Source organism: Orycteropus afer, unplaced genomic scaffold (assembly GCF_000298275.1).
Source record: "Orycteropus afer afer isolate SDZICR_OR568_19922 unplaced genomic scaffold, OryAfe1.0 scaffold00043, whole genome shotgun sequence".
NCBI classification, from domain to species: domain Eukaryota; kingdom Metazoa; phylum Chordata; class Mammalia; order Tubulidentata; family Orycteropodidae; genus Orycteropus; species Orycteropus afer.
The window spans coordinates 1,242,410-1,268,990 of record NW_006921630.1 but is presented as its reverse complement, the minus strand read 5'-3'; the positions used below and the strand labels follow the sequence as shown (position 1 = coordinate 1,268,990).

General features: G+C 42.4%; 1 protein-coding gene and 1 non-coding gene across 2 annotated transcripts in view; one reads left to right on the top strand and one right to left on the bottom strand.

Annotated features, from left to right (window-relative positions):
* The window catches only part of ASTN1 (astrotactin 1), a 500,284-nt gene that overhangs the window by 268,833 nt on the left and 204,870 nt on the right, over positions 1-26,581 (top strand). The window lies entirely within an intron of this gene.
* On the bottom strand, positions 26,058-26,137 carry TRNAT-GGU. The gene has a single exon. It is a non-coding gene; the product is annotated as a tRNA-Thr (tRNA).

The following is a 26,581-nucleotide window of genomic DNA, read 5'->3' as shown; positions in this document are numbered from 1 at the left end:
GACTCCCTTGTTTATACCATGAGAGAATGCTAAGAGGGTCAGAAATGGAAACACATTCCACCTTGGGAAAAATTCTCTGGAGTTGAATAAACATAAATATCATTAAGCCATAGCATTTTGTATGCAAGGTTTACAGCATTCCCCACACACCGTCCTACAGGAGTAGTAATAATATTGGTGGTACTGATACTAATAGTAATAATATTGCTTTTGTTGTTGTTAGCTGCCATCAGGTTGGCCCCTGACTCAAGACCACCCCATGCCCAACAGAACAAAATGCTGCCTGGTCTTCATTAGTCCCATAATTGGTTGTGGACCCATAGGGTTTTCATTGGCTAATATTTCAGAAGTAGATTGTTAGGCCATTTTTCCTAGTCCGTGTTAGTGTGGAAATGCTGCTGAAACCTGTTTAGCATTAGAGGAACATGCCAGCCTCCTGCCATATGGGTGTTGGCTGGGGATTAGGTGCACTGATTGGAATCAAACCCAGGTCTCCTTCACAGAACATGAGAATTTTCCCACTGAACCACCAATGCCCCCTGGAGCAGTAATAGCTGACATTTACACAGTCTTTGCAATATATATAGTCCTCTAAATATTTTGCATATACCAACAAATTCAAGTACATGCTGCACCTGACCCTACCCAGGGATTGCGTTTACCTTTTTACTGATGCAAAGGTAGGAGAAAAGGAATACCAAGGCAAACCCTTGTTATTGGTAAGAGTTCAGCCCTTGAACAGTGGGTCAGAGGCAACACCTTCATCATATTTGAAAGATGAGGGCATTTACTCAAGACTAGATTGAGGGAGATTGCAGGCTAGGGCGTGGTTGGAGGTTTTTATTTCCAGGTATAGTCTTGGATATTGGTAATCAGATTTCAAATGACATGATCAACAGCCAGGAGGCTGTGGGCACATTACTTCTGAGAGGGTTGATGTTTATCTGTTCATATTTTTATCTTTATGAGAGGCAGAAGAGCATCTTGGGACGAGCACAGAGGTGGACTCAGACAAATTTGGGCTCAAATCTCATTTCTTTTACATAAAGCTCTGTGCTCTTGGGCTACTTTTGTACGTTTTTTCAGCCTCAGTTTCCTCACTGGTAAAATAAACCATAATAGTATCTACCTTCATAGAATTATTGTAAAGTTTATCAAGAAAACCTAAATAAAATATGTTGCACAGGATAAGCACTCAATTTATAAAGGTGAGAAGTATCCACCATAACTATGAGTTTCTTTACTCGTGCCCTCATTTTATGTTCTTTGAACTTCCAAAGAATAATGTGTGGTTAATGTCAACTTGGCAAGTTGAGTTTAGAGTAACCTACTTCTAGAACAAAAATTATATGAGGGCAGAGGCAATGTCTTGTATATATAATTTCATTGTCATATCCTAACACATTGCCTGGCACATAGTAGGTGCTTGATAAATATCTGTTAAATAAATGAAGGAATACACCCATCCTTCTATGCACTTTCATAAGCAGTGTCTAGGGATAACAGTAGTGACCATCTTCCAAGCATTATAAAATTTAGGAACAGTTTGGGCAGACCTCTGCTTTGTACCCTAATTGGATCTTTAAGCTCTGTCCTGAGAATAGTGAATCACCTCCCCCTTATTTTCAGGAAATGGGATTAAGAATATTAGCTGAATCACTGACAAGTCTAGACACTCAGAGTTGGAAACTTACATCAAGGTCATATCATCCAAGCCACCACCTCTTATAACCTCCCCAGCAGAGGACTGCCCATCCACTGTTTCAACACTCAGTGGCTAGGGCTACATTATTTTTAAAGGCAGCTCATTCCATTGACTCTTAGAAAGTTCTTTTTAAGGTTGAGCCAAAATATGTTTTCCTCTAACTTCTGTTTAGTTAGCTCTGTCCTTTGAAACTATGAAGAATCTGTTTACTTCCTTCTTTTACACTCAGAACAGGAGCCTTCATGGTACAGTAGTTAAGTGCTCAGTTGCTAACCAAAAGGTCATCATTTCAAACCCACTAGCTACTCTGCAGGAGGAAAGTGTGGCAGTCTGCTTCCATAAATATTATAGCCTTAAGTACCCTACAGGGCAGTTCTGCTCTATCCTACAGGGTTGCTTTGAATCAGAATGGACTCAATGGCAACAGGTTTATACTCAGACTGCCAGTACATATAGTGCATTTGCGTGGATTAGAAACATGCTCATCTGGTGCACAGTAAGGGCTGGGTGTCCATGAATAAACAGTGTCATCATACATGGGCTACATGTTAATAATGTCCCAGATAATTGTGAATGGAATTATTTCTCCACTAAGTTTTCTCTCTGGATATACCTAATTCTTTCAGCTATTTTTTTTTTTTTTTGTATTAGATTACAGCATTTCTGAATCTCTTAAAGATCATGCTAGCTCTCTTCTGAAAATCCCTATTTTGTCATTATACCTTTAAGACTATGTTACTCAGGACTGATAAAAAAATCCTATAGAAAATAACATGCCCATTTCTTTCCCTGTATTTTCTGTTAATGAATTCTAAGCTATGCTTCTGTTAGGTCTTTTACAGGAAAGGTCATGGTGTTGGCTTATATTGAGCTTGTGGTCAACTAAAGAGCTTTTTTCACAGGACTGCTGTCAAAAAGAGAAAGTATATTCAAGAGTGCAGTAAATTGTTTTACCCTAATTGCAAGTACTATGTAAACCATATTCACTTTTAGCTTATAGCCCATTGAAATCCTCTGATTCTGGATTCTGTTATCCTATGTATTTGCTTATCTCTTTCTGTTTTATATTATTTGAAAATTTAATTAGCATACCTTCAGTGACCATCTCCAAGTGACTAATGAAATTGTTAAGTAGAACAGATCTGAGCCTTGACCCAGTCAGGGACCTTCCTTACTGCAAGTTGGCCTTGACCCTTAATTAAAACTTGTTCATTACACTTGTTCAGCCACACAGGGACTCATCTAAATATATGATGATTCAACCCATATATTCTCATTTAGTCCATATAAACAGTTTTGTCAAGTGTTTGGCACAGAATAGGCACTTTACGTTTTCTAAAGCAGTGAACAAATGCCCTGCTAAAATCAAGACAGATGACTTCTGTGCCACCCTTTGAAATACCAACCTAGCGACACCATTAAAAATAACCATGAGCTTAGCTCAGGCCTCTCTCTTGTGACTGAACCCATTCTAGCTTTTAGAGTGTTGCTTTCTTTTCTTTATTTTGATCGATCTCCTTTCTATAAAGAATTCAAAGCTACTAAAAACTTTACTCTGTACTCTTTATGTCAATTCTGTCTCTTAGGCTGTCCTTTCCTCTAGGCCACATAATTTTATCTCATTTACAGTCTTGTTTTTTAAGGAGTTCTAGAAGGTTAGGCAATCCTACTTCCGTAGTGATACTGCCTAGGAAACCCAAGGAGGGGTCGCTATGAGTTGGGGCCGACTTGACGGCACATAACAACAACAACAACAGTGAGTGGACCCTCAATGAGATGGTACTCAATAAATGGATGTAAAGATACTAATAATAGCTAATACATATTGGGTATTCACTCTGTGCCTGGTGCATTTCTAAGAGCTATATGTTTTACTCTTACTATAAATCTGTGGGGTATCTCCTTTTTATAGGTGAGAAACTGAGGCACAGAGAAGTTGAGTAATTTGCTTGTATGTTATACCTATAGTAAGTGTCATGAATGGGATTCAACCTAGGCAGTCTGAGTGGAGTCCGCACTTAATGGGAAAGCAGCATGCTCTATGGAAAAGTGGATCTGTGGCTGGCAAGAGCCCACTCCTTTCATGTCTTGTTCTCTCCCTCTGTGTTTTCTCATCTCAGGTGCAGGATGATGTGAGTCAGACAGCAGAACTGGCCACAGGCATAGCGATTAGGTGGCTAAAGTTCCCACCCCAGGATTACCTTCCACTCCAGGTTCTCAATTTTCCAGCTTTGGGGGATTATGTAGTAGTCATATTCTTTTCACTTTCCAAGACTTAGTGCGTTTTTCCTCTCAGGTCCCGGAAGCATTTGCACTTTGACAAGACCTGTGGAGAGAAGGTGGTGTTTAACCCAGAATGATCTGCTTCTGTTGAGAAGGCTTCAGGCAACAATGAAGTACATTTTGACAACTATTGGGGGTGCTCCATAACCTATATAAGCAAGAGAAGGAGACCAGTGTGTCATGGTCTCCCTTTATGGGTCAAGAACTCTTCTGGGTGCTTTGTATCTGTTACCTCATTTAAACAAAAACAAGTAGTATTTACTGAGTGTTTTCTTTGTGCTGGGCACTCTTTGTAAATTTTTTGTGGGTATTCATCTAACTCCCTTGTCATATTTAATAAATGAGAATCACAGAAGGGTCTACCAACTTGCCCAAGAGTACACCATAGGGTTAGAAATAGATGGAGTGACTCCAACAGTCTGGCTGCAAGTCCAGACTCTCAGTGCAGGAGAGACCAGTCTGATCACCATGTCGCCTCTCAGGACAGACCCCTCCTGACATTCAAGGCTTCCTGCAGGACTCCCCAGCTTTTGATCCCAGCTTTGCTCTTGAATTGCTTGCTCTTGACCAGGTTTGCCTTTTACTTTACCTGCTCTCAGATTCTGTGTAGGCCATTTCTTCTCCTCTACTTTCCTCTTTCCAATGCCCCTCGCAGTTAATTCTACCCATTGAAGAAGCCCAGTCCGATACCTGCTCCTCCATAAAGCCTTCTCTGATTCCCCAGCTGGAAGCTATCTCTTCCTCTTTTGGGTTGCCTCAGGGCTGTAATTCTCTCTTGTGGCAGTTGCCATGTTATGCCTTTTGTTACTTCTATACATGGATTTATGGTCTGCTAGACCATAAGACTTTTGAAATAATTGCTTAATTTTGAGGTTCATTCTCTAGGACACAGTATCTTACATTGTTTTGGTTACCTCTAATGCAACTCTAACAGAACTTATACCACAAATGGGATGGCTTTAATGAACAGGAGTTTATTCTCTTACAGTTTTGGAAGCTAGAAGTCCAAGTTCAAAGTGCCGGGCTCTAGGGCCTGGGTGAAAGCCCCTCGACATTGGGCTTCAGCTTTGCATCCTGCTCCTGGCCCACTGAAGCTGAAGGCTTTTCTTCACTCAGACAGCTGCTGGCTGCTGAGGCTGACAAGCCCAAGGTTGACAAGGAAAAAGGCACAGTCCCAATATCATCAAACCACATGACAGGTCATTGATTCAAGTCAATTAAGAGTCCCAAGACCAGCAGACAAGATGGCAGCCTGCTGAACGACGACTTGGTTACATGCAGGATTTCATGTGCCAAAAGCTGCAGACCATTCCCAAAGCTTCTCCTTATATACTGGAAGCAGACCACATCCCTAAAGCAGCTACTCAGCTGTTCATGGCAGATTTCACGTTAAAGTTGATTGCCAGTCTTATCATGGGGAATAACTACAACTAGCTGCCCTGCCACTCAAAACCAGGCCCAGCCAAGTTGACACATAACTTTAACTACACATATGTGTAATAGGTACACAATAAAAATTTAATAATTGCTTCTGATGGGATTTCAAGCTCTATAAGAAATGGAGTAGCAGGAATTTTTTATGTTAGACAGTAGTGAGGAAGCTTCTTGATGCAACTTGTCACAGCATTTTCACTTTGGACCTCTTTCCTACCAGACATTCTTAATGTTAGGTGCCATCGAGTTAGTTCTGACTCATAGTGACTCTGCATAGAATGGAACAAAACACTGCCTGATCCCGTGCCATCCTCACAATCATCACCATGCTTATGCCCATTGTCACAGACACTGTCACTCCATCTTGTTGAGTGCCTTCCTCTTTTGCTGCCCCTCCACTTCACCAAGTGTGATATTCTTGTCTGGGGATTGATCCCTTCTGACAACATGACCAAAGTACAAGAGACAAAATCTGGCCATTCTTGTTTCTAAGGAGCATTCTGGCTGTACTTCCTCCATGACACAATTGTTCATTCCTCCAACAGTCCATGGTATATCCAATATTCTTCACCAGCAATACAATTCAAATGCTTCAATTCTTCTGTGATGTTCTTTATTCATTGTCTGGCTTTCACATGCATATGGAGCCATTGAAAATACCATGGCTTGGATCAGGCATGCTTTAGTCTTCAAAGTGACATCTTTGCTCTTTAACACTTTTGCAACAGATTTGCCAATACAGTACATGGTTTGATTTCTTGACTTCTGCTGCCATGGATGTTGGTTGTGGATCCAAGTAAAAAGAAATCTTTGACAACTTCAGTTTTTCTCCACTTATCATGATTTTGCTTACTGGTCCAGTTGTGAGGATTTTTACCTACTTTATGTTAAGGTGCAATCCATATGAAGGCTGTAGTGCTTCAAGTCTTCTTCATTTTCAGCAAGCAACATTGTGTCATTTGCATATCACAGGCAATTAATAGTCTTCCTCCAATCCTGATGCCATGTTCTTCATGTAGTCCAGCTTCTTGGATTATTATATCAGCATACAGATTGAATAAATATGGTGAAAGGATACAACTCTGATACACACCTTTCTTGATTTTAAACCACACAGTATCCCCTTGTTCTGTTTGAATGACTGTCTCATGAGCACAATTAAGTGTTCTGGAATTCCCATTTTTTTGCAATGTTATGCGTAATTTGTTATGATCCTTTACATATTCAATAAAACACAGGTAAACATCTTTCTGGTATTTTTTGCTTTCAGTCAAGATCCATCTGACATCAGTAATGATATCCTTCATTTCAGGTCTTCTTCTGAACCCAGCTTAAATTTCTGGCAATTCCCTGTCATTGTACTGCTGCAGCAGTTTTTGAATTGTCTTCAGCAAAACAGATGTCTTTAATATATTACCCTATTTAATTCTCACAGCATTCAGGTGATATTCAGTCCATTCTAAAGGAAGCTTGAATATGTGAAGAACTAAGCCTAAGCCAGTAGAACATAATGGTTAAGACTCTGCAGCTGGACCTCCTGGGTCTAAATTCTAGCTCTGCCATGTACTGACTAGATGACCTTGGGCAAATTACTTAACTGTGCCATAACTTCCTAGGGATAATAATCTTATAGGGTCGTGGTGGGAAGTAAATGACGTAATACATGGGAAGCAAGAGTGTCTGGCACATAGAGAGTACTTGATAATGCCAGGTGGCAATGGATGAGATATATGGTCCTATAAGGATCAGGGAATCTAGCCTCAGACATTGTAACAGATGTCAGGAAGGTGGTTGACAGGAGGGAGGTCATGCTTCATTATTTAAAACCTTTAAACTCTGACGACTATGCAGTAGTCCCTAGCCAAGGCTCTTTTGTGTGTGTGTGTGTGTGTGTGTGTGATTTGGGTGAAAGTTTACAGAGCAAATTCATTTTCCATTCACATATACTTTGTCTTATGACATTGACTTCAGTTTCCCACATACAACAGCTCTCTTCCCACTTCCTCCCCATAGTTACCTCTTCCCTATGTCCTTCCCTCCCATGCACTCCTGCCCACTGAGCTGTCTCCCTGTGCATACACAGCCCTTCTATTCTCCCATGATTGATCTCTCCAAGGAGTGTATCTACCTTATGTAAATGTTCAGCTCATATGCCTGTCTTTTGTTTGGCTGGAAGCTATAGGAGTGAGATCAATTCCAGAAATGAAGGACAGCTAGGAGTCATAATCGCAGTGGTTCTACCAGGCTCTATCAGACCAGCAAACCTGGTCCCTTTTCTTTTTTATGATTTTGAGTTTTGTTCCACATTATTCTTTCACTCTATCCAGGATCTCCCACATAGCTCCCCCTCTAAGTGGTTGACAGCTATAGCTGGGCACCATCTAGTTCTTCTGGTCTCATAGTTGTATAAGCTGAGGATCACATGATGTACCACTTACTTGGATTAATTGTTTCCATGCTTCGTTGGTTTTCCTCATTCTTCTTTTCTCTAGAGGAGGAGAGACCCATCGTTGAATCTAGATGCCCACTTACGAGCTTTTAAGGTCCCAGTTGCCACTCACCAAAGTAGGATGTGGAACAACGTTTTTGTGTAGTATGTTGTGCCAATTGAGCTTGATGTCTCCTGTGATCATGGTCCTGAGCCCAGGTCCAACTACTTGCTCCCTCTGGGTAGCTGGCTTTGGCCAAGAAGTGGTTACCACCTTGTACCTTGTCAGCTCTACTATATACACCAATGCTCTTTTTAATTTTTTTTTAATCTTTGCTTCTTCTCTCTGCCCTCATCAAGGCAGTTATCCAGAAGACACACTCCTGTTCTTCAAAACCTTTGTCTCTCCCTACCCCAAATTGGGTTTTCCACCAACAGAGGGTGTGTATTAGACACACTAGCCTAAACTTGAGTCTGTAGCCTAATTACACTGCAGTCAGATTTTCCACAGAAGCCCCTAGCATGGCAAGGTGACCTTTTTGAAGTCATTGGATTTCACAGCAGGAAGAGCACTTCATCAAAGACTCCATTTCCCAGAAACCCCCGCTGTGCCCTTGCATACCTAGGATTGCGGAAGGAGAGAGTAGTGTATTAAGTTGGCTCTTCTCTCCACCATCCCCAAACTGATATTCCTTTGAACTGAAGTCCAAGGAGAAGGCTGGTGATCCTATCACAAAATTTCTCCCCATTCTTTCAGTCTTCAACCTATTTAGCAATTGAACTTGTGAGAGCCAGGGATAAGGCAGTTAGAACATGGTTAAGATTCCAGTTGTCAATCAGAGGCACTATGAGATGGGGATTGGAAAGGGAAAGAAACAGTTCTGATGATCTACATATGAGAACTTATTTGATAATTACTCTGAGGAATCTGCTATGAAGTTAAAAATCTGTGTCTGTGTGTGTAAATGACAGGAAGAGAGAAAGGTGTGGATTTTGATCAAACAAACCTGAATTTTTATCCTGGCTCTGCTTCTTGTTTGCCATTTACCTGGGGAGTCTCTTAATTTCTATTTCTGAAGTTCAGTGACTATTGTGGATGAAATAATATTTAACAAAGCCATAGACTTACACCCAGATTTTAGATTTCTGTATGGTCCCAAACTTTAGCTTTCAGAACTAAAGTCCGAGGACTCTCACCAGACTAATGTGCTATATCTTTGGAAGATCAGTTGGTGGTGTTCCCTATTGGAATTCTCAAGGTGGGGACATTTAACTCCCTGTCCCTGGAGGGCCTTGCTGACAATAGAGAGATGGTCCAAGTGGACTCCAGTGTGGAGCATCTCCTCTTCACTGCTGATTTATCACATTGACCCTACACATCCACACTGCCTTATCGGCATCCACTGGTCTAGCACTGGCCGCTTTATCTCTCCCTTGTACTACCATAAGAGGCTTCTCACCTGGCTCCTTGTTTCCTGTCTTGTAACCAAAACCTTCCTCCACAGCCACCAAAGGGCTCTATCTTAAAGATCTATCCTTTTCATCCCCTGCTGTAAACTAACCAGTGATCCCTGTGGCCCTATAGGATAAAAAAGTTGAAGCTGTCTAAAGTGGCTAAGGTGTCCATGGTAGCACAAAGAGTTGACACACCCAGCTGCTAGCTCAAAGGATGGTGGTTTGAATCCACCCAGAGATATCTTGAAAGAAAAGCCTGGCAATCTAATTCTGAAAAATCATCCATTGAAAACCTTATGAAGCACAATTCTATTCTGACACACATGGGGTTGCCACAAGTCAGAACTGATTTGACAGCAAAGTAGTAAGGTGGCTTTCATGCTATTCCTGACTGGGTTCCTGCCAACCCTTTCAGCTCCATCATCTCCATTTACTTCCTGCCCAGAACTTTATGTTACAATGACACTGAATCTGGTGTAGAGTCTGTGCATACACCATGCTGTCCTTCATGCCTGTGCTTGCTCATGGGCTGTGCTGTGCCTCAGATCACTTTTCCTACCTTCCTTCCTACTCCACCCTAACCTTTTCTGGCAAAATCTCACTTATTCTTTAAGTCTGCATCCAGACAGCCCCCTCTGCTATACCCATCTTATGCTACCCAGTATTTATGAAGTAGCCATCCTCTGTTATCCTGTAACCTCTTCTGCTATTGTTTTCACACCATAATTAAAATTATCTGATAATCAGAAGCATCTGTTCACATATCTGTCCCTACTAGTCTAGGCTGCATACTCTTCAATTTCACAACTGTGTCTTATTCATCTTTGTTACCCTATGACATTTCCTGCCTCATTTAATAATGTTGCTGTTGTTGTTATCAGTTGCTGTCAAGTTGCTTCTGACTCATGGTGACTTCACGTGTGTAGAAGTGAACTGCACTCATAGGATTTTCAAGGCATATAAAGCAGATCACCAAGTCTTACTTCTGAGGCACCTCTGGGTGGGTTTGAGCCGCCAATCTTTCAGTTAGTAGTCCAGTACTTAGCCATTTGTGCCACCCAGCCACTGTTAGGTCAGTGGCTCAAACCCACCAGCTGCTCCACAGAAGAAAGATGAGGCAGTCTGCTTCTGTAAAGATTTACAGCCTTGGAAACCTAATGGGAGTTGCTATGAGTCAGAATTGACCAGATGGCAGTGAGTTTGATTTTGGTTTGAGGGAATGTTAAACACTGAATAAACGTTTATTGAATGAATAGGTCAATGGTTGAATATAAGGTTATGCATACAGGTTCTATGCAAACTGCTGCATGCTTTTCTCAGTGCATTTTTTGGTACTTAGATTTCTCCATCCACAAAAGAGAAATCAGTCTTTTTATATTTAATATTTGGCATGGTGTTCCTTTCTGAATTAGCTCATTTGTCTTCCATATGCCACTAAAGTAGGGTACATTCATCACTCATTCATTCAAAAAACCTGTGCTGATTACTTTCCATGTCTGAGGGACTGTACTAAGTGTTTGGAAAACAAATTGATAGTAATAGGCAACAATCCTGTAAAGATTATTATATACTATACTAAGCATTGTTCAAAGCATTTAATATTAGCTCATTTAATCTTTCCAACAACCTTATGAAGGTGATATTGTTGTTAGGTGCTGTAGAGTCAGCTCTGACTCATAGCGACCTGTGTACCAAAGAAGGAAACACTGCCCAGTTGTGAGCCATTCTCACAAACCATGCTGTACCTGAGCCCATCATTGCATCCATTGTGTCAATCCATCTTGTTGAGGGTCTTTCCCTTTTTCACTGACCCTCCACTTTACCAAGCATGATATTCTTCTCCAGGGAATGGTCCCTTCTGACAACATGATCAAAGTAGGTGAGACAAAGTCTGGCCATTCTTGCTTCCAAGGAGCATTCTGGCTGTACTTCTTCCAGGACAGATTTGTTAGTTCTTCTGGTAGTCCATGATACTTTCAGTATTTTTTGCCAACACCATAACTCAAAAGTATCAACTCTTTTTCTGTCTTCCTTATTCATTGTCCATCTTTCACATATATATGAGGCTATTAAAAATACCATGGCTTGGGTTAGGGGCACCTTAATCTTCAAAGAGACATCTTCACTCTTCAGCACTTTAAAGAGGTCTTTTGCAGCAGATTTTCCCAGTGCAATATATCATCTGATTTCTTGACTGCTGCTTCTATTGGTGTTGACTGTGGATCCAGGTAACATGAAATCTTTAACAACTTCAATCTTTTCTCCATTTATTGTGATGATGCTTACTGGTCCAGTTGTGAGGGTTTTTGTTTTCTGTATGTTGAGGTGTAATCCATAGTGCAGACTGTACTTCATCAGTAAGTGCTTCAATCCTCTTCACTTTCAGCAAGCAAGGTTGTGTATCTACATATTGTTAATGAGTCTTCCTCCAGTCCTGATGCTGTGTTCTTCTTCATACAGTCCAGCTTCAAAGATCATTTGCTCAACATGCAGATTGAATAAGTATGGTGAATGGGTACAACCCTGATGCACTCCCTTCCTGATTTTAAACCATACAGTATCCCCTCGTTTTGTTCAAACGACAGCCTCCTGGCCTATGTACAGGTTCCTCATGAGCACAATTAAGTGTTCTGAAATTCCCATTCTTCTCAATGTTATTTATTTTACCTTATGAAGTTGGTGCTATTATTATCTATCCTCATGTTCAGTTGACTAAATTGAAACACATAGACTGTCTTAGCCCGAGTACCCTAGAGAAAGATCCTGAGACAAAGCTTAAATGGAAGGCTTTATGTTGTTGTTCTTTGTGGTGCCATCATGTTGGTCCTGACTCATTGTGACCCCGTGTACAACAGAAGGAAACATTGCCCAATCTTGTACCATCCTCTCAGTGGCTGCTATGTTTGAGCTCATTGTTGCAGCCACTATATCAATCCATCTAATTGAAGGTCTTCCTCTTTTTCAGTGGCCCTCACTTTACCAAACATGATGTCTTTCTCCAGGGATCAATCCCTCCTGAGAACATGTCCAAAGTGCATAAGATGGAGTCTTGCCATCCTCACTTTCAGGGCACATTCTGGCTATGCTTCCCCCAAGACAGATCTGTTCATTCTTCTGGCAGTCCATGGAATATTTCATATTATTTTCCAACCCCATCATTCACATGTGTCAATTCTTCTTCAGTCTTCCTTATTCATTATCCAGCTTTTGCATGAATATGACGCAATTGAAAAATACCAAAGAGAGATATAATCCCAGAGCAACAAGAGGCAAAGAAGGAGGAAAACCAAAAGCCTGGTGGTGCATTAGCAAGCTGGTCACTGCTTTAAAGAAGCCAGCTTCTGGACACAGAGGATGAATTCTAGACAGGTCTTATGGAAGGAAGTCTGTGTCTCTAAACAACCCATGGAGAGTGAAGGGCTAGCAGGAGGGAAGGGAAATTTATCCACCAGTTCTTTTTAATTTCCTATTTAAGCACTTTACTCCTAGCTTCAAGGTAAACCCACTAAAAACCCACTGCCATCAAGTCAATAACTCATAGTGACCCCCATTGGGTTTCTATAGCAGTAAATCTTTAAAGACTTCCCTGTCTGCCTTCTCTGGAGTGGCTGGTAGGTTCGAACCAGCAGCCTTCTGGTTAGCAGTCAAATGCTGTAGGCACTGCACCACCAGTCAGACCCATCCAGGGGCACCTTGGAAGACAGACCTGGCAATCTGCTTCTGAAAGATCACAGCCTTGAAAACCCTCTGCAGCAGTTCTACTCCAAGTGTTAACAAGATCCCCAGGTGATTCTTCAGTATAACCAGGAAATGAGGTCAGAAGAAGAATCTTGTTAAAATGTAGATTCTGATTCAGTATATCTGGGCTAGAAAGGCAAATTCTCACCAGGGAGTCATAGTGGAATGAAGCGGTTCGAAGCCCGGTAATAAACATTAAACCAGTGACAGAATCAGTGAACGTGTAATGATAAATGGTTGGTAGTTCCACTGTCACTTTCTGAGAGGGAAAAATAACAGAAATTTATGATGCCTTCCAGAGTCTCTCTTTACTCTTACACCCTCCACCAAAAGTAATACCTGGCAATAGAGGCTGCAACAAAAATCATCTTAGGAACGATCCTCAATTTCATTGGAAAAAGAGGAAGGGGGACAGAGTATCTTTCAGTATTTAAAACTGGGCAGTTGAGGAGGGTGTTTTCCAGTCCTCATCTAGCCTTTCCATGCCAATAGCCACAAAGGTCAACTGTGAGTCTTTCATGAATCTGGGAACAGAATTTTCACTCTCTGAGGTAGTCCTTAGGAGCTCTGGTAGCATAGTGCTTAAGGCACTTGACTGCTAACCACAAGGCAGGTGGTTCAAACCTACCAGCCATTCCTCGGAAGGAAGGTTGGGCAATCTACTTCTGGAGTGATACTTACTGCCTTGGAAACCCAAGGAGGGGTCACTATGAGTCGGGACCAACTCGATGGCACATAACAACAACAATAATAGTGAGGTAGTCCTTGGTAACTCTCATTCACAGTATTCACTTATTTATTTATTTATGTTTCTAAAAGGCAGGATCCAATCCAGGAGGTCACTTTTTCAATTTACTTCCATCTCCTTTGGACTCATATTTAACACTATGGAGAAGTAAATGCATTTAGAAGGGATCGACTTCAATTCACTCCTTTATGTCCAGTTGAAAACTGTTCACACAACAGACTACAAAACAAATGGGTCCATTCTGTGGGAATGTTCTAGTAGGTAGCAGAAATAACTGCCATTGTTGGGTGTCTACTTTTTGCTTCTCAGGAACATTACTTAGCCTTCATTTCTAATACTCTCAAACTCTTCACCAAGAGACTTGAAATGCTGTAGCAAACTCACGGGGGGCTCTGTGAGATGTTTTAAATTATGTAGGGAAACAATGATATCTGTCAGACACCAGTACAAGTTTCGTTATATGAATATTATGTTTGTTTGTTTGTTTGTTTTCAAATGGCTGCTAAGTTATTAGGATATAGATACTTACTAAGTTGTTTGGACCTAAAATAAATAGAATACTTAATGATACTTAATAAATAGAACTGTTAGATATCTCTTTACTTAGAGCAACTGTGAAAATTAGTGAGACATTCCTGGTGCCGTGAACCAAGAAAGTCTGGGAACCTCTGCATTACTCCATACCACATCCCCAAGTTTTACCTTTGAGGATACTGAGGCTCAGGGGGGGTCAAGTAAATCATACAGTCAAAGAGATAGACAGATAGTAAGTGGTGGAACCAAGCTCTGAACCCAAGACTGCCAGACTCTGAAGCTCAAATGCCTCTGAAGTGGTATTCTGCTGTAGAGTTAGATCTTAGATTAGATCTTAAGATGTCAGAGCTAAAACAGGCTTCAGCAACACTCTAGCCAACACACCATGTAGCGCTATCACAAGACAGTTAGTGGAACAAAGTAGTCTCCTAACTTCTATTGTTGGTAGCTGCCAACAGCCGGAGTTAGCCTGACTTGTGGTGACCCCCTGCACGACTAGATTAAACAATTGTAACCCATAAAGTTTTCGTTGGCTGCTTTTAAGAAGCAGATGTCAGGCCTTTTCTTCTTTGTCCATCAAAGTCTGAAAGCTCCACTGAAACCTGTTCAGCATCGAAGCAACACACAAGCCTCCGCTGGCAAGTGGTGACTGTGCTTGAGGTGAACTGGCTGCGATTCGAACCTAAGTCTCTTGCATGGAAGGCATGAATTCTGTCACTGACCCACTGATGCCCCCTCTTGACTCCTAGTTCTGCACTATTTCTTCTCCCTTGTATATTTCTCTTTCTTCTCAGCTTTGGCTAGCCACCCATTATTGCTTTCCAATTTCATGGTCACAGTGTTGAAAGTGCCCCATCACCTGAAGCACAGAGACATGAGCAGCATTGCAAAAGAGCAAGACTCATTGTGGGGGAAGGGATTGGGTCACGTGGAAAGATGAAAAGAGCAAACCATATGGTGTATATTCAGGTACAGGATACTTAAATAGGATGTGGCTGTCATCTGTTAATGTCTAAATGATATGAATGTCACAAGGGCAGGGCAGAGAAGTTATTTAAGGGCTATAACACAAAATGGGATAAGAAGAAGAAAGAAAAATTTAGGCTGAAAATGTGATATTGGTATTTATTAGACAGGGGTAAAGGGGGGCATCCAGGGCTCTGCATTGTCTGATTTATGTAAAGTTGGATGGGAGAAAGCACTGTGGAGAATACCTGAGGAGCTGACTACACTGCTTCCAGGGGATTAACTGAACAGTCTTTCTTATCCGCAATTTTTATGGTTCCTTAACAACCATATTTTTTCATTTCTCTTCTGTTGTTTTCCCTTCTTGTTCATTGATATCCATTCCAGCCTCTCCTTTCTATCTTTCTTTTTCCCTTCTACCTCTTTTTTGCCCCCTCTTTGTCATACTCCTTGTATTCCTTTTACCTTCTCTGCTTTTTCTGGCTTCTCTTCTTTCTCTGGTACCTGGTGTATTCCAGGTTTCCAGGCCATTGCTATTTCTCTTCTTCCAGAATCAGAGATGGAATTTGCCACTCTGACAAAGGGAACAAAAGCTGAAAGTCCTGCCAAAGTTACAAGGACAGCATTTCTCTTTTTAGGGAGTTTTAATTTTAAGAGGCAAAAAAAAAAAAAAATCAGCCTTGTCTCCACCCTCCCCTCCTGCTGTGCTTTCTCCGCTTCTGGCTGTGAGCATCAGTTGAGGGACAGCAGATAAAAAGGCGCTCCTTAGTTTAGATCATCTCTCCTCACGTGTCTTCTCCCATCCTCAGCCCCCTTTTCCTGCATTTGTCACAAATCTAGGCAGAAAGTGGGAACATTAGCATTTTTAATAAAGGAAGCTGGAGAAGAGAGAGGCAGTTCAAGAAAGCTGAAGGAGGGGATGCAGCTCAAATCCACTGACAGTCACAACTCCCGTTTGGAGCCAGAGAGAGCTTGGGATGGGGGCAGGGAGAGGGCGGACAAGGGAAGTCATCGCCTTACCAGAAGCATTCAGGCTGATATAATTGGAGCTTTGAGCGCAAGCAGAAACAGTTGGGAGGTGGGAAATTGCCGTGCTGGATTGAGTTTGGCTCAACTGGATACTGAGGCCTAGCATTGTGAAATGTTTTCTAATTTAGCCCATTTTCTCCGTCTTCCCGGAATGAGCCATTATTCGTCCATTACTGGCAAAAATCATGGTCCTGGCTAACCCCTTCTTTTCTTTTCTCTTCTTCCTCCTCTCCCTGTGCTCTGTAGGAAGGGAGAAGAAATAAGCAGGAGGGAGGGGGCCACACATACTCTTGGTTTAAAAGAGAAAATGAACCTGAGACCCAAAGGGCCTGACATCATCGTTCTCCATTTCATTTTTCTAGGGATATGAATGCAAAAGTTTAATGGAGTTACTGGGTTTATGTTTTGTCTGTGAGGCCATTGTACCTCTGCAGGATGAAGCTTAATTGGCTCTTTCCCCACCATTGAAAAAGAGAAAAAATATCTCCTTGCAGTGGTTACTCTTCTCTAAAGAAAGTGGCGGTGATTAGATCTAATGCCTTTGACAGCTGGATAAAAAGTTGCTAAATAAGAATAAATTGAATGCCTAAACCTAGAGTCAATCAGAAGGTAACAGAAATCCCTAAACACCAAAATGAACCGTCTGGTCATAGTTATTTTTCCCCCATCGCACATGTAACCCTATGTGAGTAAAATAGTGGCAAACCTACTTCACTTCCCCAAATCCGATTCCATAGAGAACCAGGGCAATTCCAGAGTTGCAGAAAAGGCCCTTTCACTCCTGGGTTTCTGCCTATTCAGTGCTTAAAACCTTTCAGTTGGCAGTGTGTCAACCCAGATTATTCTAGACAATTCATAAGTTTAGACTTGATGCTAATCCCTCTGTTCAAACCCTTGCAATTTTCAGAAGAGTGATTATCATAGCCAATGCTCCTTACATCTGAAATCAATCATTTTAACCTCATCTGAACAGAGAAAGAATGTGTGTTTACATATATTTAGTTGCATCTGGGTTATAGATCTTAATACTGAATCTTGATTTCCTTCATTAGTGAGTCATTCCACTTGTCCTTGGACTCATAGCAATGACCTGGTACTAGGTGCCAAAAAAAAAAAAAAAAAAAAACCCTCACTGCCCTCAAGTCAGATCCCACTCAGTATCCCCTCCTTGGGTTTCTGAGGTGGCATCACTACAGAAGTAGATTGCCCAGCCTTCCTCCTGAGGAGTGACTGGTGGGTTTGAACCGCCAGCCTTCTGGTTAGCAGTCAAGTGCCTTAGGCACTATGCCACCAAAGTTCCTGGTACTAGGTGCCAGGTATATGTATATGTATGAGTCCCTAGGTGGTGAAAACTGTTCACACAATGGACTGCAAAACAAAAGTCTGGAGGTTAAGTTCACCTGGATGTGCCTCAGAAGATAGGTCTGCTGATCTACTTCTGAAAAACCAGTCACTGAAAACCCTATGGAGCACAGTTCTACTCTGATGCACATAGGGTCGCCATAAGTCAGAATCGACTGAAAGGCAACTGGTTTAGGGAGCAGTGATAATTCAGTGGTAGAATTCTCACCTTCTATGCAGGAGACCTGGGTTCAAATCTTGGTCAGTGTACCTCAGGCATAGCCATCTCTGTCAGTGGAGGCTTGCATGTTGCTATGATGCTGAATAGGTTTCAGGGGAGCTTCCAGACTAAGACAGTCTAGAAAGAAAGGCCTGGGAATCTACTGCTGAAATATCAGCCAAGGAAAACCCTATGGATCCCAATGGTCTGGTCTGCAACTATTCATGGGGATGGAGCACGATCTGGCAGCATTTCCTTCCATTGTGTGTGGGCTTGCAATGAGTTGGGGGCTCAGTTGACAGCAACTAACAGTAACAATGACAATTAACTAAAACTCTGGAAAATTTCCAAGAGTTTTAAACCAAAATACCAATGTAGAGTGGAGAGAGACAAATGAGTTTGTATTTCTCAGGTTCCTACAAGGAATAAATGCTGGTTCAGAGCTTCATATTGAAGGGTAGAATTAACATCAGAGGAGACTCTCTTAAAAGCATTTATGTTTGGATGGAATGCAGGTTCAGACCCAGAGCCAAGCTCTTTTGAAGGAGTCAGGAATTCATTTGAAAATTGCTTTGTTACCTTACAGATGGATAACCGTTTATTTTTTTCCTTATGTGTATAAATTTGCAAATAACCTGAAGTGAGACCTTGGCCTTCTGCATTGCCCACATTAAAACTGTCCTGGACAAAGGCCAAACTTTTAGGGATCTGAAAAATAAGCTGTGGTGGTTGCTTTTTTTTTTTAATTTTTTTTGTCCAGTCATATTTTCTGTGGTTTCTACAACTTCCTGAAGGTTTTCACAAGGTTTTTGTCTTCTTTTAGTACTGGATAGGAGCTCTGTGAGTGGTGCAGTGGGTAATGCATTCAGCTGTTAACCAAAAGGTCAGTGGCTCAAACCCACCACATGCTCTGTGGGAGAAAGGTGAAGCAGTCTGCTTCCGTAAACATTTATGGCCTTGGAAACCCAATGGAGCAGTTCTACTCTGTTCCATAGGGTTGCTATGAATTGGAATGAACTCGATGGCAGTGAGTTTGGTCTTGTTCTTTTTTTTTTTACTAATAGACTCTATATTTTCCTTAGGAGTCCTCATGGTACAATGGTTAAGAGCTTGACTGCTAATCAAAAGGTTGGCAGTTTGAACAAGACTTGGTGATCTGATCCTGTAAAGATTACAGCCTAGGGAACCCTATGGGGAAGTTCTGCTCTATTCTGAAGGGTCACCATTAGTTGGAATCGACTTGGCTGGCATACAATGATGTTTTCCCTAGGGTGTCCCTGTCTCTCCCGGAGTCTCAACCATGATCTGTATGGTTGTTCTTTCTGAATCTTTATCTGCAGTTCTAATGTCATTTCCAACTGCCTCATGTATATTTGCACATGGATTTACTGTAAGTATCTCAATTAACTTGTCCAGAATTGAACACAAACCCTCACCTCACTCAGATACTTGCTCTAACTCTTATAGTTCTTGGTCTGTTTAAATAGCATCAACATTCACCCAGTCTGCCAGATGAGAAGCTTTGGAGTTATTCTCCAGAATCTGCCCAGTTTCCCTCCCCTTTCTCCCATTCATGCACACCCTGGCAGTCACCAAATCCTATTTGTCTTTCCAGAATGTTTCTCAAACCTATAGCTGCTCCTTCTATTCCTAGAGGTAATGCCTCACTCCAGAACAATCTGTTACCCTTAAAATTTTGTATCATTCTCCTATTTCTCACTGCTGTTAGGCACATCCTTTGAAAGGGAGAGGAGGAAAGAGGGAAGGAAAGAGAAAGGATGAAGCTGAGATTTGTAGAATGTAGTGTAGTACCTAAGGCACTTGACTGCTAACCAGAAGGCTGGTGGTTCAAACGCACCAGCCACTCCTCAGAAGCAAGATGGGGCAATCGACTTCCATAGTGATACTGCCTCAGAAACCCAAGGAGGGGTCGCTTGAGTCGGGGCTGACTCGACGGCACATAATAACAACAACAACATATGGTAGGGAAGGTGTTACAGGCAGAGTGAAAGGGGACATGGAGGAAATGCACATGGTCTATTCAGGGAATAGTGGGTGTGATGTGGTAGTGGGTTTTGATAGGAGAGGCATAGAAGGTAAGTGTAGAAAGATAGGCAGTGGCCAGAAAGGGTTTGTATTTTACCTAGTAGGAAATGAGAAGGTATGGAATGTATTTTCAGCAGGAGAGGGACTTGATGAAGTTGGCATTTTAGGAAGGCACAGGAGGCATTAGATCAGGGATCTGTAACTTATGGCCCTTGGGCCAAATCTAGCTTGCCACCTGCTTTTGTAAATAAAGTTTTATTGGAACACATTCATGCTCATCTGTTTGTGTATTGCTCATGGCTCCTTTCAGGATACAGTGCTATGGCTGAGTAGTTGTTACAGTAGTTGGTACAGTTTATTTTGACCCAAAAAGCAAAAAATATTTATGATCTCTCCCTTTGCAGAAAAAAAAATTGATGACTTCTGCATTGTATCAGGGTCTTACAACCTCCAATATTGACATTTTATGCTGGATAATTCCTTATTGTAGGGAAAGACCTGTGCATTGTAGGATGTTTAACAGCATCCCTCTTCTCTACCCAATAGATGCCAATAGCTCCTCACCCCCTAACCGTGACAACCAAAAATGTCTCCACAGACATTGTATGGGTGGAGTGGGGCAGAAAAATCACTCCTTATCGGGAACTGCTGACTTAGATTATGGTGTGAGTCCAGAAGTATGGGAGACTACTTAGGAGGCAGTTGCAATAAGTAAAGATGATGATGATAAGAACAGCAAATACTTTATAATAGTATTTAGCATGTGCCTGGAACTTTAAGCACTTTATATGTTTTAATTTCTTCAATTTTACAATAGTTGTATGAGTTGGATACTATTATTATCATTACTATCTTATGAGGTGAATATCATTATTTCCATTGTTTTACATATGAGAAAGTACCTGGGTGGTGGAAATGACTTGGCTGCTAACAAAAGTTAGTGATTCCAGTCCAATCAAAGGTACCTCAAAAGAAAGGCCTGGCAATCTATTTCTGAAAAAAATCAGCCATTGCAAATCCTATGGAGCATAATTTTACTCTGACACACGAGATCGCCATGAATCGGAGTCAACTCAATGGAAACTGGTTAGGTTAACATATGAGGATGCTGAAACACAGATTAGTGGCCACCTAGTTAATAAATAGCAGAACCAGGTTTTGAACCCAGGTAGTCTGGCTCCAAATTCACATGTTTCACCATGAGATTATGTACTGAGTGATACAAGAAAACAGTTGATATATCTTGGTGGCTTAATGGATATGGGTGTCGAAGGAAATAGTTGAAATCACAGTCCTGGCTGACACCTTGATTTCAGCCTGGTAAGTCCCTGAGCAGAGGGTCCAGCTCACTAACCCATACCAAAACTTCTGATTCATGGAACCTGTGAAATAATAAATTTGTGTTGTATTAAGTAGGAAAAAAATAGCTATTAATTCCAGATTACAGTTTGAAAATGAATTAGCCTAGCTAATGGAGGACAGGGGTCAAACAACTCTATCCCAGAGGGCAGGATGGAGGAGTCAGTATCTGTGGAGGTAAAGGGGCTTCTAGCAGCCAGGAATGAAGGGCAATGGGAGGAAGCCACACCCACGAGCAAGCAGCTTCCTTGACTTTGGGCTGCCACTAGGGAGCCACCGCATAGCAACCAGCAATGAAGGGGAATGAAAAAAGCAAAACCCTGTCATTTGGGCTTCCTCATCTACTTGCTCTAGCCCAGGGTCCTTGTTTGATCAGCCCTCTTTCTTCTGTAAGTGCCAAAGAGTGTGAGGGCCATGGTACCTTCCAGGAACAGCAAAACAGCAAGAAGCTGCTGTAACCATGGGAAGAGGAAAGAGGGGAAAAGAAGGTGGGGTGTGGGCAGAGAAGCAGAACAAAGCTGTGGAACAGTGGGGTGACCAGGACGGCAGCAGAGCTGGGGGAGTAGAGCACAGAACAGTGGGGACAGTGGTGGAAGGAGACAAAGATGGAGATGAATGTGAAGCCAGAATTCTGCACAGGTGAATAGAAAGATGGGCTCTGCTTGCTCCTCTCTGATTCCTTACCCAGGGCTCTGGGGTGGGGGCATTGTGTATTTTCTAGGCTTTGTTTTACCCCTAAGGAGTCCTAGTGGTGCAGTAGTTAAAGCACTAGGCTGCTAACCAAAAGGTGGGTGGTTTGAACCTACCAGCTGTTCCATGGGAGAAAGACGAAGTAGTCTGCTTCAGTAAAGATTACAGCTTTTGGAACCCTATGGAGCAGTTTTACTCTGCCTTTAGGGTCATTATGAGGCAGAATCAACTTGATGGCAGTGAGTTTTCTTTGGGGGGGACTTTGTTTTACCTCTGGGAGTAGAAAGTGAGGGTGGGGGCTTTGATGCACACGGAACAGGCGATTTCTCCTCCAGATGAGTAACCAGTTGCTGTTGAGTAGATTACAGCTCATGGTAACTCCATGTGTATCAGGGTATGGAGTCAGAAAACTGCTCTATAGGGTTTTCATTGGCTGATTTTGCTGAAGTAAGTCTCCAGGCTTTTCTTCCAAGGTGCCTCTGGGTGAACACAAACCTCCAACCTTTAGATTAGCAGGCAAGCAGGTTACCATTTGGACTACCTAAGGACTTCCTCTTCTAGGTCAAACAGGTATCATAAGCCCTTATGTTTGAAGAAGATGAGAAATTATAGAAAGTAAAGGCACAAAGTTACTTTCTCCTCACTGTTTATAAGCTAGATTTGAGTGTTCTGTGAGATATAGATATGGGTGCTGAAGGAAGTAGGTATATGGTGTCCAAGTACTCAGTCAGCATCCCCAGGAAGCAGAGACTTCCATGGGCAAGGTTTCTTGGGGAGACCTCTTAGGAGCAACACCTGTGAAGAGGAGGGGCCAGCATGATTGGGCAGAGGGAGATGCACAGCTGTGAGGCAGTGACAACAGAGGACTCAGCCAGCCCCATGGGGACCTCAGGAGCTACCAGGGTCCTCCAGAATTGTCCCAAATAGAGGAAAGGGAACTGAGCCTTTGGTCCTCAACATTAGCCACTCAGTGGATGTGGACAGGCCCAAGAAGGAGGCCTGTGTTAGGCAAATCAACTCCCTTCAGTTAAGGGCAGTGCCTGGAGAGGTTCTTAGCTGTGGTTCATTAGCAACCAGCACTCCCAGAAGCTGGGGGTTACTGCCTTAGTCTTGAAGATGTGTGTGTCTTTGTGGTTACCTGCCCCCCAGCATCCACAGCAGTGAGGTAGAGTGGTGAGAACATGATGTTCTCATCAGCACTTGCCTCAAGTGCCAAATTCATGGATGTGGAAGAGCTCTTATCTGGGAAGGCTGTCTTGCATTGAAGCAATAGAATTAGGATGTCTGGGAGAGGGCTAGTGGGAGGTAAGGATGGAGACTTGAGTGAATCTTGCTCTATGGTTCATTTGTCAGACTAATCATAGATATCAAGGTTTATGTCTAGGCAGTCTGAGAACAAACTGGAGTGTGTCCAGAGGAGACTGACCAGAGACTGCTCAGTTATTTGACAGGACTGGGTAAAGTACTTGGGGATGTTTCACCTGGAAAAGGGAAGATAAAGAGAGGACATGGTAACTGCAGCAAGAAAGTTAGAATTGCACTGTTTTGCCCCAGAAAGGCAGACCCAAAACTAATGGGTACAGATTAGAGGTAAATGGGTTTTAGCTCAAATAAGAAAAATGTTGAATGCTTAAAACCATCTCAAAATAGAATGTTCTGTTCTAGGATCAGTGCGTACTCCATCCACTGCAATCTCTGAGATGCCGGAGCTGAGATTCACCTCCTTTGGTGGATCCATGGTGTTCGGTTTGCAGTGAGGGGCGCAATTTCTAAGTCTCATGATTTTATGACCTCCTAAATTTTAGTCTTTTACTGGAGGCTGCAATCATCTCAACATTTCCTAAAGGGTCTAGCTTCTGAACTTTTCAGTGTAATGGCCACCTCACAACCTTACAAGGCATCGCTTTTCATTTCTGGATGGTTCTAATGGAGGTAAAGTTCTTCCCTTCCCTTTTCCCTTGAGCCTTGAGCAAAGCTTACCATCCTCCATCACTTAAATTGGAGAGAGAGGAAATCAAAAGCCAAACTCTGCAGAATGGCACTTTTCTAACATGCCATTCTCCTCACTGTCTGTCCTGAACAATTACCAAGCCTCAGCCTTTTGTTCCTGGCTGCTGCACCAGCACTGTAGAGGGAGAATAAAGGCCTCATCTTGGAGAATGCTAAAAAGACCCAAGAAATCGTCCAGCATTCACACTATCAATGAGGCTCGGAGGACAGCCTCGGCTGCCTTCTCTTTCTCTCTCTTGCCTCTGGCTGGGCTGTTACAATCACTAGACTTCCTGAAGTCTCCACTCCAGTCGGCTTGACAGAATGGATTAAGCTCTGACCGGAACATTATACAGCTGCACAATCCAGCAGTGGCTGGCCCAGCAGCTGTCATTTGTGTGAGTGGATTTGAGGCTGGTGAGAGATGCAGGAGGGACAGCCACAGGAATCTGAAACTTTTGTTAGTCAGCGGCCTGAGGCGGCCTTACCACGGTGCCCAAGTCCAAGGTCAGAAGGAATACTTTCTAGGCTGGAGAGAGAGAGAGTGAGAAAGAGGCTCATGTGCACAACGCATGAGCACTGAGATGCAAAAATTAGAAAACACATTTTGAGCTGATGAGTGAATTGCCTTCAGCAAAAAAAAAAAAAAAAACAAAAAACTAGCCCATGCAAGGAAATATCCCCAAACCCCAAATCGGAAAAATTTTTGAAAGAGAGTAACAACAACAAATCTGAATTTTAACTATGTCTATGAACATTTTTTCATGGGAAAGATAAGGAGACTGTGTGCAGAATGGGTTAATGCTGCCAAAAAGATTAAGAGGAATAAAAATGGTGTTTACAGATATACCAGGGAAAAGGAGAGCTTGGGGAAAATAGGTCCATAAATAAGTAAAGGGGATTGAAATCTACTGCGGGTATAACAAGACCAAGGCACAGAATTGCTTTTCCCTATCTGTCTTTTACATGAAAAATAACAAGAAAATGTAGGAAGCAGTGGTGATTTCAGTGGGAAGCTCCAACTGTGAGCGGAGAAGGGTGTCCTGGGGGAATGCTGGGCCAGTGTAGGTAGTTTTGCAGGAGTGCCCCATGATTCCCCAAAGGCTCAAATCCTCAACCTGGCGTCATGCTGCTTCCTGACCTGGCACCTGCCTCCTCTCAGGCCTCTTCCTACCAGGGCCCCAGTGCATCCGCCATGTTGAACTTCCTTCATTATCTATACAAACCAAATTCTCACCCATTTTTTAGGCTCTTCCTTCTCCCTGGACTGGAACACTCATCATCAAACTTCACTCACCCCAAATCACCACGGCTTCCCATTTATCAACTTGAAAAAGTCAACTGTTTTCTCTCTTCCAGCCTCCTTTCTCAAATCCCACTGCCATCAAAATTAACTTTGTGGATTTCCTCTCTTCTCTGAGGCAGCCCAAGGACCTCCTTCCCCTTGTCTGTCTGCTGTACTTTTCCATCTCTCCATTACTTACCTCCCTTGCATTACATAGTATTTACTTACATGTAATTCTCCGTATTGGAGTCCTTGGGTGGTCCAAATGGTTAATGTGCTTGGCCATAAACTGAAAGGTTGGATGTGCTCTCAGAGGTGACTTAAAAGAAAGGTCTGGTGTTCTACTTCTGAAAAATCAGCCATTGAAAATGTTGTGGAGTAAAATTCTACTCTGACACACCTGGGGTGACCAAGAGTCAGAACAGACTTGATGGACAATTGGCTATTGGTTTATTTCTCCAACAGACCATGAACTCCTTAAGAATTGGACCAGTTCTTTTCCCCTGTGTTCCGTGTCTGTCATAGTGCTAGGCACAGAGTAAACAGTTCCTTCTCTACCCACATTACATTTTAGAATGTCTTCAGGCATATCTGAGGCCACATATCCATGGCCAAGCCCCATAGCAGACCTACTGAATCAGAATCAGTGAGAGTTAAAACAGCTACTACTGTTCTGAGTGGGTACCCCACCCAAATCCATTGGCCTCAAGTCAGTTGTGACTCACAGTGACCTTATAGGACAAAGTGGAGATGCCTGGAGGGTTTCTAAGGCTGTAAAACTTATGGAAGCAGACTGTCTCATCTTTCTGCCATGAAGCAGCTGGTGGGTTTGAACCACCATCCTTTTGGTTACCAGCCAAATGCTTTAACCACTGAACCACCAAGGCTCCTTCAGCTAATACAGTGGTTCTCAAAGTGTAGTTCCTAGACCAGCAGCATCAGCATCACTTGGGATTTGTTGGAAAGGAAAAAAATACATATATTGTGATTTAAGTGAAAGTTTACAGAGCAAATTCATTTTCCATACAACAGCTCATACACATTTTGTTTCAAACATTTTGTTTTATGTGATCCCAATAATGTGACAGCTCTCTTTCCACTTCCTCCCTATGGTTACTTTTCCCCATGTCCTTCTTTCGTATGAGTTCCTGCCCTCTGAGTTGTCTTCCTGTGCAAATAACTGCCCTTCTGATCTCCCATGGTTGATTGTTCTAAGGAGTGTATCTAGCTGGTGTAAATGTTCACCTTATATGCCTGTCTATTTGGTAGCATAGTGGCTAAGACACTTTCCTGCTAACCAGACGGCTGGCGGTTCAAACCCACCAGGCGCT